This window comes from Myotis yumanensis, unplaced genomic scaffold (assembly GCF_028538775.1).
Source record: "Myotis yumanensis isolate MYYU_CA2020_CCGP unplaced genomic scaffold, mMyoYum1.0.hap1 SCAF_8, whole genome shotgun sequence".
Lineage (NCBI taxonomy): Eukaryota > Metazoa > Chordata > Mammalia > Chiroptera > Vespertilionidae > Myotis > Myotis yumanensis.
The window spans coordinates 37,921,859-37,932,841 of record NW_027223759.1 but is presented as its reverse complement, the minus strand read 5'-3'; the positions used below and the strand labels follow the sequence as shown (position 1 = coordinate 37,932,841).

At 39.7% G+C, this 10,983-nt stretch overlaps 1 long non-coding RNA gene across 1 annotated transcript; it reads right to left on the bottom strand.

Annotated features, from left to right (window-relative positions):
* Nucleotides 1-1,340: 1,340 nt before the first annotated feature.
* Nucleotides 1,341-10,709, bottom strand: LOC139015626 (uncharacterized). Its single transcript, XR_011472468.1, has 3 exons — nt 10,443-10,709; nt 4,208-4,339; nt 1,341-1,586 (listed from the first exon to the last, which is right to left on the bottom strand). It is a non-coding gene; the product is annotated as an uncharacterized lncRNA (long non-coding RNA).
* Nucleotides 10,710-10,983: the final 274 nt, after the last annotated feature.

Sequence of the window (10,983 nt, the reverse complement as noted above, 5' to 3'; positions counted from 1 at the left end):
AAAATATTTGATTTGGGTAACCTTGGTGTTACCTTAAATATGGTTGGGGAAATCATGTTATAATCACTGAATTTTACTAGCAACCGGCCCTTTTTAATCATAAACTCAATGTTCTGAAACGGAGAGCCTCTTCTGGCCCATGCTGGTGACTTTCTCTCTTGTTCGGTGTCCATGAGCTCTGTGATGCTGTCCTGAGGGCGCTGTATTTACTGGCGTCCTTCATAGCCAAAGGTGACAACACAGACAATGTAAGAGTGTGGCTGCTGAAAAGAATCTGTGCTGAGTTTACAAGGAAACTCCATGCTTCACCGGGCAAAGCCTGTGACCAGTTGCAGGGTTAAGGTTCTGTAATTTTAACATATACCTGTCAGCTTTACATTGTTACTTCATTTGAGAAGAAAATAATCTCTTTTACTTTAATTCTAAATTCTTATCTGAATTAATGTATCCATTACCTTCTTCAGTTTTCTTCACCATCTGTTTCATAAAATGGGGGAGTCCTGGGGAGCTGCAAAGCTGTTATCTTCCCGAGTGTTTCCTCCTCCTTCATCAGTTTCCTTTTTTTTCCAGTTTCCTTTTATTAGGACATTTAACCTCCAAGAATAAATGCTTTGCAATTTAAAGTTGTATGTGCCCAGCCTCTGCTTCATTAAGACTAGGGAGAGAAACATGAGCCTGGTCTCTGTTATCCGATTTGTGACGTTGGCATACCCGAAGATGATTTATACAGTTATTATTTCCCTTTTCCTTTACAACATGGTAGGAAGTAAGTATGTCTTCATAATAAAAACTCATTAAAACTGAATTAAGTAAAAAGAGATGCATTGTAAGGCTACAAAGACCATGGTGCAGGTGGCTAAGAGAGTCTGGCTAGTAATGGAGCGGCAAGTGGACCTGGAGGTCATGCTGGGGCTGTTCTGGCTAGCTCTCACACACCATGGGCTCTCTGTCATCTTGTTTCTCTCTCTGCTTCTTCACTCTCAAGCAGCTGCCTCTGCTTGCCACTGGTCACCCACCCTTTGCACTCCGTGACTATTTCAATCCAACCATCATCTAACTAGTATCTCTATGGGTCTCCAATTAGAGAAAGAGAAGGAGATCTGAATGTTATTTATTCCTTGTGTAGATTCTAAGGAAGATGATATTGAGAGTCTGTGTTTACTGAAGAGGATGAGGAATACAGAAACACATGGTTAGAAAGGAAAGGGATTTTAAGTTGCTCTGAGAGAAGAAAAAGTTAAGAGGGAGATGAATTGTCTTGGGATCCAGTAAGAAACTTGATGAGTCATTGAAAAGGACATACATATTTAATCAGGACTTTTGCTATGGTTTGTTGTGTATTGTGTGATGTTCTATAGATTTCTCATCCTATTAAAAGTAATATTTGCCAGTGTCTTAAAATTAAAATTAATATCCATGAAGCATGTTGCAGACCTTGATTGGAGGAAACCTGGATTCGTTGTTTAGATCACAGAATCAGAGGCACGGCTGGGTTAGATGTCAGGTTGTGTGTTGTGCCTGGTGTGTGGGGTTCTCAGAGACAGTTCCTCATGCGTAAGAGGCGGAGTCCTTGACACTGCATAAATCTAGGAGAAGCAGGAGTGGCTTTATTTCATTGACAATATAATTTTGACTTTCCCATGTTTCACTTTGCTTTCCTTTCCTTCTCTGGCTAGTCAAATCTGGCCCTGGGCTGCTCAGTCCGGTATGAAATGTAATTGGGAACATCGACAAACCCTGTGTTATGGTCCTCCGGGCTGCACACTCCACTCTACCTCTTTCCTCCTACTTTCAGACTCAGATTTTCTGTATTCATTTTGCAAAGTAGGTTATAATTTGTCCATTTTTTTTCAAAAAAGGAATTGAAAAGTTTTATAAAACTGATGATGCCCCAATAAAGAGAGTCAGTTCCTGCTAGCCAGATTGCTTCCTATAATACATTAATATCCAAATCTATTCTAAATTATGTGCATCTAAAATTACTTCTTATATCACTGTTTGTGGGGGTAAAGGAAGTAGGTTACACCCACCAGAGCACTCCACATATATCACCTTGTCCCTGACGACATTTCTAGGCTCCCCAATACAGCTGGCCATCCCTCACCAGCCTTCTCACTCTCCTGCCTCTCCCTTCCCTCCCAGTGACAGATCCATCATTTCTGGTCCCAGATGTTTCTCCCCACCTGCTGCTTAGGTGTGATGTTTTAATCTTCCTTATCTTTCTCCCTGTTTTTTGTTGAAAATTCAGCCTCCCTAAACACATGGTAGCTAGTTCCATCTTTTTCTATCACTCAGTTCCCCCTTTTCTTTTAAACTCATCTCCACTTCCACACCCAGTTCTGGCTCCAAATTCTTGAGAGGGAAACATTTTCAATGAAACTGAGAGTCTGAGAGCTTGGTGATTTCAACAGTGGCCCAACTTTCTCTGGCTCCTTCCTATAGCTCTCTCCTGTCCCTGGTTATATTGTGAGTCCTGCCCTAGCTGGTTTGGCTCAGTGGATAGAACGTCAGCCCACAGACTGAAGGGTCCCGGGTTCGATTCTAGTCAAGGGAACCTACCTCGGTTGCAGGCTTACTTCCCCCTCCCCCAACCTCATCACCCACTCGGGCCCTGAGCTTGCAGGAGGCAACCAATCAATGTGTTTCTCTCACATCAGTGTTTCTCTCTGTGTGTCTCTCCCCCTCCCTTCCACTCTCTAAAAATCAATGGAAAAAATATCCTCGGGTGAGGATGAACAAAACAAAACAAAAAATCGTGAGTCCTGTTTTGCTGAAGGTAATTGTATAAATGGCATTGCTTGACTAACACCTGACCGGATACTAGAATGTAAATAGTCCAGCACGCTCAGGCCCCAGTGGAAGCAAGCAGAGTCTTGTTGCTGGTTGACAAAGTGCCTGACAGTATACCTCCAGCATTTCTGCTCATCTACTCTTGATTTTTAAAAAGGTGCCAATTCAGAAACCTGAAATATCACTTCCCGATGTGCTTCCCACTTTCCGCCCTCAGGGCCTGCTGTCGGCACCCTGACGCTGGCATCCCCTGGGAGTGTTCACCTGGCACCTGCTGCAGCTGCTCCCATGGCAAAGCAGCTGTGAAAGCGAATCAGCCAGGAGTTTTCACTTGAATTCGTTTAACTGAGCACAAAAGATGTGGCAGACGTAACTAGACACGTTTTCTAGCCATTTCTTTCAAATTTACCATCTTAGCCTTATGCTTGGAGCAGTGTGTTTGGTCTGTGGCTTGGGTATTTGGAAGAATACCAAAAGCCTCCTGTCACAGATAACACCCTTTGCCACATTAACCCTTCAGATCTCAGTGATCTTCTAAAGAACAGATAGAATTGACGCTCCCAGGGCCTGGCTTCTTGCTCAGTCGGTGACAACACATTTCATCTTTCCTGAAGCGAGCAATCTGTCAGTTTCAACATTTCAGTTCTCTTTCCCTCCATATTTATATCTGTAGCCAAAACGGATTCTTTTCACTTACCAGCAGCTCTCAAGAAAAAATTAGGTTTTTTTTATCCATCCATCTACCTACCCACTTATCTGTTTATTTATTTAATATAGTCACTGTTTTACCATCTGTGTTTTGAATGATTTCATACTCTTTCTTTTCTCTCACCCTGAACCTGTCCATTTTATTTTTATTTTTATTTTTCCAAACCTGTGGCTCCTCTTCTGCTTGCTTTCACCAGGCTGTCTAAGACTCTTGCTTTGCAGTTCCCTTCCTTTTCAACTGTCCCTGTGCTCCCAGGTTAAGGTAATTCTATTTGAGCCTTTTATTATCCACTACCATGTGTGAGTATCATTTCTGATTGAATTTCATCTCAGAGGTGGAATCCTATACAGACCACCTCTACAAATCACACACAGATCACCTCTACATATCACACACAGATCACCTCTGCAGATCACCTTTGCAGATCATCACTGTCAAAACAGAACTGGATCCTGTCCACAGTCTCATCTTGGATGTGTCCTTGGAGAAGTCACTTCAGCACGATCCTGAGGGTCTCTAATATCTATGTTCACATTGTGCTTACACAGTGTGGCCATGTTCTAAGGGCTCCATACATAGAAGACTCTGAATTCTAGCAATGCTAGGAGATAGGAGCATTACTTTCCCCATTCACAGGTTAAGATACTGAGGCGCAGGGGGATAAGTGACTAGCTGGTTACACAGCTCATCAGAGAGAAACCAACTTACCCAGGCAGTTTAGCTCCAGAGTGTGTGTTTTTTACCACCACGCCCCCAATAGTTCTTCAACACCGAATATTTCTGCATTCCGTCTCTTCTCTAAGTCCCATTAGCTTCTTCTACATTGCCAGGCTCCACATTCTGACAAGCCAGGGGAAAAATAAAGATTCTCGCTTACACTCATGAAATCTTATGACTTCCTCTTTACTCACCACACTTCCTTTCATTTCTTTGTGCAAATTGAACTTAATTCCTTTATTGCCATGGCTTTGCCCCAGAGCCTTGCCTGCAACTCATTTTACTAAATATAGATGGACGTCTGTAATCCTCTTACTGACATTTCCTGTCATGAGGTGCAGCTTCACAGGGAACACTGGGTCCGTCCAGGGTGCTCACAGCCTTCATCTGAGGACCCAACTCCAAGGTCTAGAACAGCGGTTCTCAACCTGTTGGTCGCGACCCCTTTGGGGGTCAAACGACCTTTTCACAGGGGTCAGTCACTTAAGACCATCGGAAAACACATATATAATTACATATTGTTTACAGTAGCAAAATTACAGTTATGAAGTAGCAACGAAAATAATTTTATGGTTGGGGGTCACCACAACATGAGGAACTGTATTAAAGGGTCACGGCATTAGGAAGGTTGAGAACCAGGGGTCAAGAATGAAAGTCCTGCCCTGACCGGTTTGGCTCAGTGGATAGGGCATCAGCCTGTGGACTGAAGGGTCCCGGGTTCGATTCTGGTCAAGGGCATGTACCTTGGTTGCGGGCACATCCTCAGTAGGGGGCGTGCAGGAGGCAGCTGATCGATGTTTCTCTCTCATCGATGTTTCTAACTCTCTATCCCTCTCCCTTTCTCTCTGTAAAAAAAAAATCAATAAAATATATTTAAAAAAAAAAAAAAAAAAAAAAAAAGAATGAAAGTCCTTATTCTCCTCCTTGAGTGATTTGCTAACCATTACACAGTATAGGTCATTGTAGAGCACAGCGAACCATCTGCAGTCCCTTCCCTTTTCGATCAGGGCTGAAACTCCAACACATAATAAAGCAGACTCAACCAGAACAGCTGGCATGGTGGCAAAGGAAGGAGCACACAAAATGGCATGGATTTAAACATTTCAAATGAGTGAATAAAATGTTTAACTTTCAAAAAGTGAGCATTCGAACTTGATAACCCAGTAGCCATATGTTGTGCAAAAGTTTAGCAGCATGAACTGAAAAGTCTTGGACCAAGGTCAAGCTATGTAACTCCTCCTCCTAAAGGAAAAAGGCAGGACTCTTGTTTTCTACTTGCTCTTTGTTTTTATGATGATGAGCACGGATTTAGTTGGTGATACTGAGGAATTAGCCTTGATTCCTCTTTTTCATTACCCACCACCCACTTAAAAAAGAAAGAAAGAAAGTTTTTCTCTGGTTTGTAAAGCACAACACATCCTGGCCCCTGACTACTTCTCTGACTTCAACTCTCCCCTCACCCCTACACTCTACCCACACTGCACTGCTTTCTGTTCCATGACCATTCTCAAGTCAGCACTTTCTCTGTCCAATATGCTCTCTCCTCTGACCTTTTCACAGCTCATTCTTTCTTGTCAATAGAAAACTGCCTGAAAACTGTCCAGTGAGTCTATCATACCATCTGATTTTCATTCTCTACATTGCACTAACTACAGTATAAAACCTTCAATTGGGATTTTTACCTAAGTTGTAGCTGAGTTCACAAAACTAGAGCTGAAAAATACTCCAGTATTCTAAAGTGAGATGCTAGACCACCTATAAGGACTTTTCAAGAGGGAATAACTAGGTTTTGCAGCTCTTAGTGGTCTATGAAATGGGTTGGAGGAATCAAGAGAGATATTGGAGATTATAAATTTTTTTTTCCAAGAAATTGATGATGTGCTATGATTTGCTCCCTCCAAATATATACACTACAGAGGAACAGCATAGGGGGTGCACCCCCTCTTTTCTGTCTGCTGGAGAGACTTTGGTAAGATTAAAGTTAGTTGCAAAGGAAAAAGAAATCTCTACTCACAGATACTTGTTTGGAAGGTTTCTATAACAGGATGTTTTGTCTACTGGATGCCAAGTAACCTTTAGATATTATATGTTTATAATTTTCCTAACTCTTCAATTCAGCATGAAAATGTAACCATTCCAGAAATTCTGCCACTTCAATTAGATGTTAGTGATCACTTCCTGTTGAATGACCATCATAACTAAGACTCATGTTCCCTTGAAGTCATTGTAAGATCAACATAGAAAGTGTAAGAAAAATAAAAATTTCAGATTTTTATTTTGGTATCAAATTATAAATACTTTTGCTGCTAGAAGAAAGTTGAAATCTCTTCACATTAACACTTAAAAATTAAGCTCCATCTTAACAACAATAGTTAAACCCTAAAAATAGCTCCAATTACTTCCTTGTAAACAAGAGACTCGGAAGCTTCCTAGACATGTTTCATCAGTTTGGTCAAGAAATAGTTACTGAGCTATTTTTGCAAGGTGTCAATGAAAGGATATGTAGCCAAATAAATAGTCTTATAAGATTTTATTTGAGCCAAACTGACAACAGTTGCCAGGAAGCAAAATATCAATGGATTGAGAAAGTGCTCCAAAGAATGGCAGTTTCACAACATTAGAATCAAAGGAGACTTAAGGGGGTTAGATGAAATTCTTTGTTGGTAGATTAGGGAGGTGGAAAAAAGCAAAGTGGGAAAATCTCTGAGATTGGATAAAACAAGAGACACATACTTCTTTTACATTTGTGGGTACAAGATAGTTAATAATTAACCTTTATAGCACATAGAGATGGTATTGGTGGAACAAGATAACAATGAGGGCATCTATGGTCTTATGCTCTTGTGCCCTGAGGGGTCTGGGAAATCAGATTACTCTAACATTTTAAAGAATGTATATTATCTTAGATGCAAAAAAAAAAAATGGACTCATTTAAGGTAAACATTGACCTTTGTCAAAGTGGCTATAGGCCTGGGACTTGACTACTCACCATGACTCACTTTTAGTTAGGAATTTTTATGTTCAGACCATCCTATGTGATTACTTTCAGTCTCTGAGTTTGTAAAACTCACCATGCAGGCCTCCCCTGAGCTTGTCAGGTACAGTATGTGGCCCCTTTTTTTGTCCACAAAGGTGCCAGACCATGTTCAAGTTCTGAAGACAGAGCATGGAACAACCCAAAGTTCCTGCTCTTACCCAACAAAGCTCTTTTCTGACCGTTATACCTTCTGTGAAAATATTAGTTAAGACACTTGCTAGTGCAGTTTTCCAGACTCGCTTGATAGTAAGACTTGCCTGGGTAGCTTATTAAAAGCACAGATTCCCATCCTTTTACAAATGGCTCAGATTTGTCTTAGGCAATGGTGGGGAGCATTTGATTGAGAATCCCAGCCTAGGGGTAGTCTGGAAAAGCCTACCAAGGAGGGGCTGTTTGAGTTGAGGCCTGAATGATGAGAAAATGCAGGGGAACTGAATTTCAAGCCCAGGAAATAGCAAGGACAAAGGCCCTGAGCACAGTATTAGGTGGCTGGCTTCCAGGAGGAGCGGAGCAAGCCAATCAAGCACAGAGCTTCACCAATCAGGAAAAGCTTGGCCAAAGAGGTTGCAGAAGAAGGCAGGAGCTATGCTAAGGAGTTTGGAAGTTTTCTAAATCAGCAGGTAGCCTTTGGATTGTTTTTAGAAGAATGATAATCTGATAAACATTTCAAAAGGATCTATTTAAAAAGACTATTCATCAAAATCAAACTTGAGAATATACTCCAAACTCACCTGGGATGATGTCTTTAAAAAGGCTGTTTCCTAGTCCATATCCCACATCTTCTGAACTAAGGTCCAACACATGTACTTCTAGCAACCCCTCCAGGGCAGATTCTAGACCAGTGGTTCTCAACCTTCCTAATGCCTCAACCCTTTAATACAGTTCCTCATGTTGTGGTGACCCCCAACCATAAAATTATTTTCGTTGCTACTTCATAACTGTAATTTTGCTACTGTTATGAATCGTAATGTAAATATCTGATATGCAGGATATATTTTCATTATTACAAATTGAACATAATTAAAGCACAGTGATTAATCACAAAAACAATATGTAATTATATATGTGTTTTCCGATGATCTTAGGCGACCCCTGTGAAAGGGTCTTTCAACCCCTTGCGACCCACAGGTTGAGAACCGCTGCTCTAGACCCTGTTTTGTTTACTACAGAATACCCAGTGGCTACCATTGAAGTAGTGGGGACACTACTTAATTCCTGAAGATCTTGTAAAATGTTCTTAATGAATATGTAAATGAAGAAGCAAATAGCCTTTTTAAAAAAAATCATGTATTTTGCAAATTAATTAACATTATTAGCAGTCCTTACATATTTCAAATATTCCCTAAACAAATGAACTATAATTTAAGGTAGTGTTTTAATTATTTTCTGAATATTATATTCTGGTTTCTCTAATTTACCTAGATCTGATCAGATCTCTCATCACAAAAGATTGAGTAGTTGATTATTATAGGTTATAAAAGGTAACAAAGCAATAATCACGCTTGACTAGTTTTAGTTGCTCAACACTTAGTGTTTGGTCACATATATAGCATCTATAATCCATAATTATTAAGAGGAAAATCTTATGAATCAAGACAAAACTCCATAGTTGGAATATCGGCATTTTCCCCTCTAATTTCTCTAAAATTTAGCTCATATACATGGACAGGAAAAGTGTTCACATTCATATTGTTGTATTTGTAAATGATTGTAAATATTTTTCTAAGAGCAAAAGAAATGTTATGAAATACAATAACAATCCATAAAACTTAGAAGAAAATATTAATAATCAAATATATATTGAAATATGCTCTGGGTCATTAAAAAGGACAACTTAGGAAGACATACTTTTCATAAAGTAAATAGGAGTAATATATGAGAATCAGTGTAATTTATAACCAAAAACTACTAAAACTTTTTTAAATTCTTGGGAACAGCATAAATTGGTTTATAAAATATATTTCAAGTATGAATATACATCATTTTGACAGGTAATATACAAAGCATTGAGTGTAACTAGATCAGTTACAAACCCAATCTATATTGGGCAGATCCCATATTTTACTCACTCTGTCTTCAGGGATTAACACATAGTGGACCTTCAATAAATGTTTCATGAATGACTGCCTGAATGGTTGTCACAGTTGATTTATATCATGAAGGTAATAAGATCAAATGCAAGTTCATTCAAGTGAACATATCTGTTGTCTAGGCACCAAGATACATTGTATCTTTCTTTTCATCCAGAAACCCAATATCTAGATCTAGATTTAGATACACAAACACACACACACACACACACACACACACACACACACACACGCTATATATATATATTTATTAGATAATAATTTGTTGGGATTTCAAAGGAAAAAGTTAAGGCCCATTACTATAGGCCTGATGCACATTATTGAATTTTGAATGTGTTCCAAAGAGATCTCACTAAAGAGTTAATGTGTTTAGAGCTGATAGAAATAAAAGGTTTTGAAAAAAAACAACCATGTTGAAACTTTTTACACAACCACTTTACTCCACTTTCTGTCAAAGATTATGTGCTTCCAAGGGAGTAGTAATTTGTGCATTTCTATTTTTAAATCATTCATTGTTCTAGTTAGATATTGTGAGTGTATGCCAATTCCTTAAAGAGTCATGCAGTGATAGTTGGTGCAATTATGTTGTACTCAAAATGAATTCATGGTTAAAGCAAATATTTAACAACTGTCAAATACTGGATTTCATGTAAAAAAAAAAAGAAAAGAAAAGAAAAAGAAACTAATCCTGCATAGCTCCTGAAACTTTGAACTATACCTTCCTTTCCTTCTGCACTTTATAATTAGAAAACCAAATGAGAAACTTTTCTGGGCAGCCTGGTTTAAGAAACCCACCTGTTTTCTCTTTTTAAAAATATTTTTTGAAGTTAGTATCTTTAAATATTTAAATAACTCAGTAAACTGAAATTGAATTGTAAAGTGTAACCCATTTAAATGTTACTGTGAATATTTGTGAAACTGCAATTTGATAAATACTGCAATTTGATAAATGACTTAATTATAAATAATATGCACTGAAAAAGAATCAAACTCAAGCTCTGCAAATAAAACACCATCTGAGGAATGGCAAGCATCCCATGGATCACCCACCAACCCTTACGTTCAGAGACCTTTATATTTCTCCACCTTGGCCACTCACCTTCATGGCTTCATCGGGGACCTTGTCAGAGGAGCTATACTGAAATTTTAAATTTAGGTGTTCAGTCTCTGATGACCCAATCCACTCTGTTAGCTCCACAATGTCTGTCTGCATTCTCTCAGGAACATTTAGTCTCTTGACTCCTCTTTTCTCTGTTACCTACTGTTATGCCCAGATTTCAAGATTCCCAAGAAGCCACCAGGGAGCCAGCCAGTCCGATGCAAAAGCAAAGAGTCTTTTATTTTAAGCCCGGGCTTAGCTCCTCTACCTTCCTTACTGACGCAGCAGCAGGTGGCAAAGAGAGAGCAGTCTGCTCGAACCAGGGGTTTTATAGAGGGTTGGAGTAGGGGTGGGAGAGGGGGCTGTGCCCCCCGCCGATTGGCCAGGTGCGAGCTGGTGACCAATTACACAGGATGTGGTCATATCTATGGCGCGCACTTCCCTTGATTGTCATTGGTTAGTTTAAAATCCCGGGCGTGGCCAGCAGAGGCCTGGGCTTCCGGGAAGAAGGCCGCACGTGGCCCCAACATGGAGGATACAG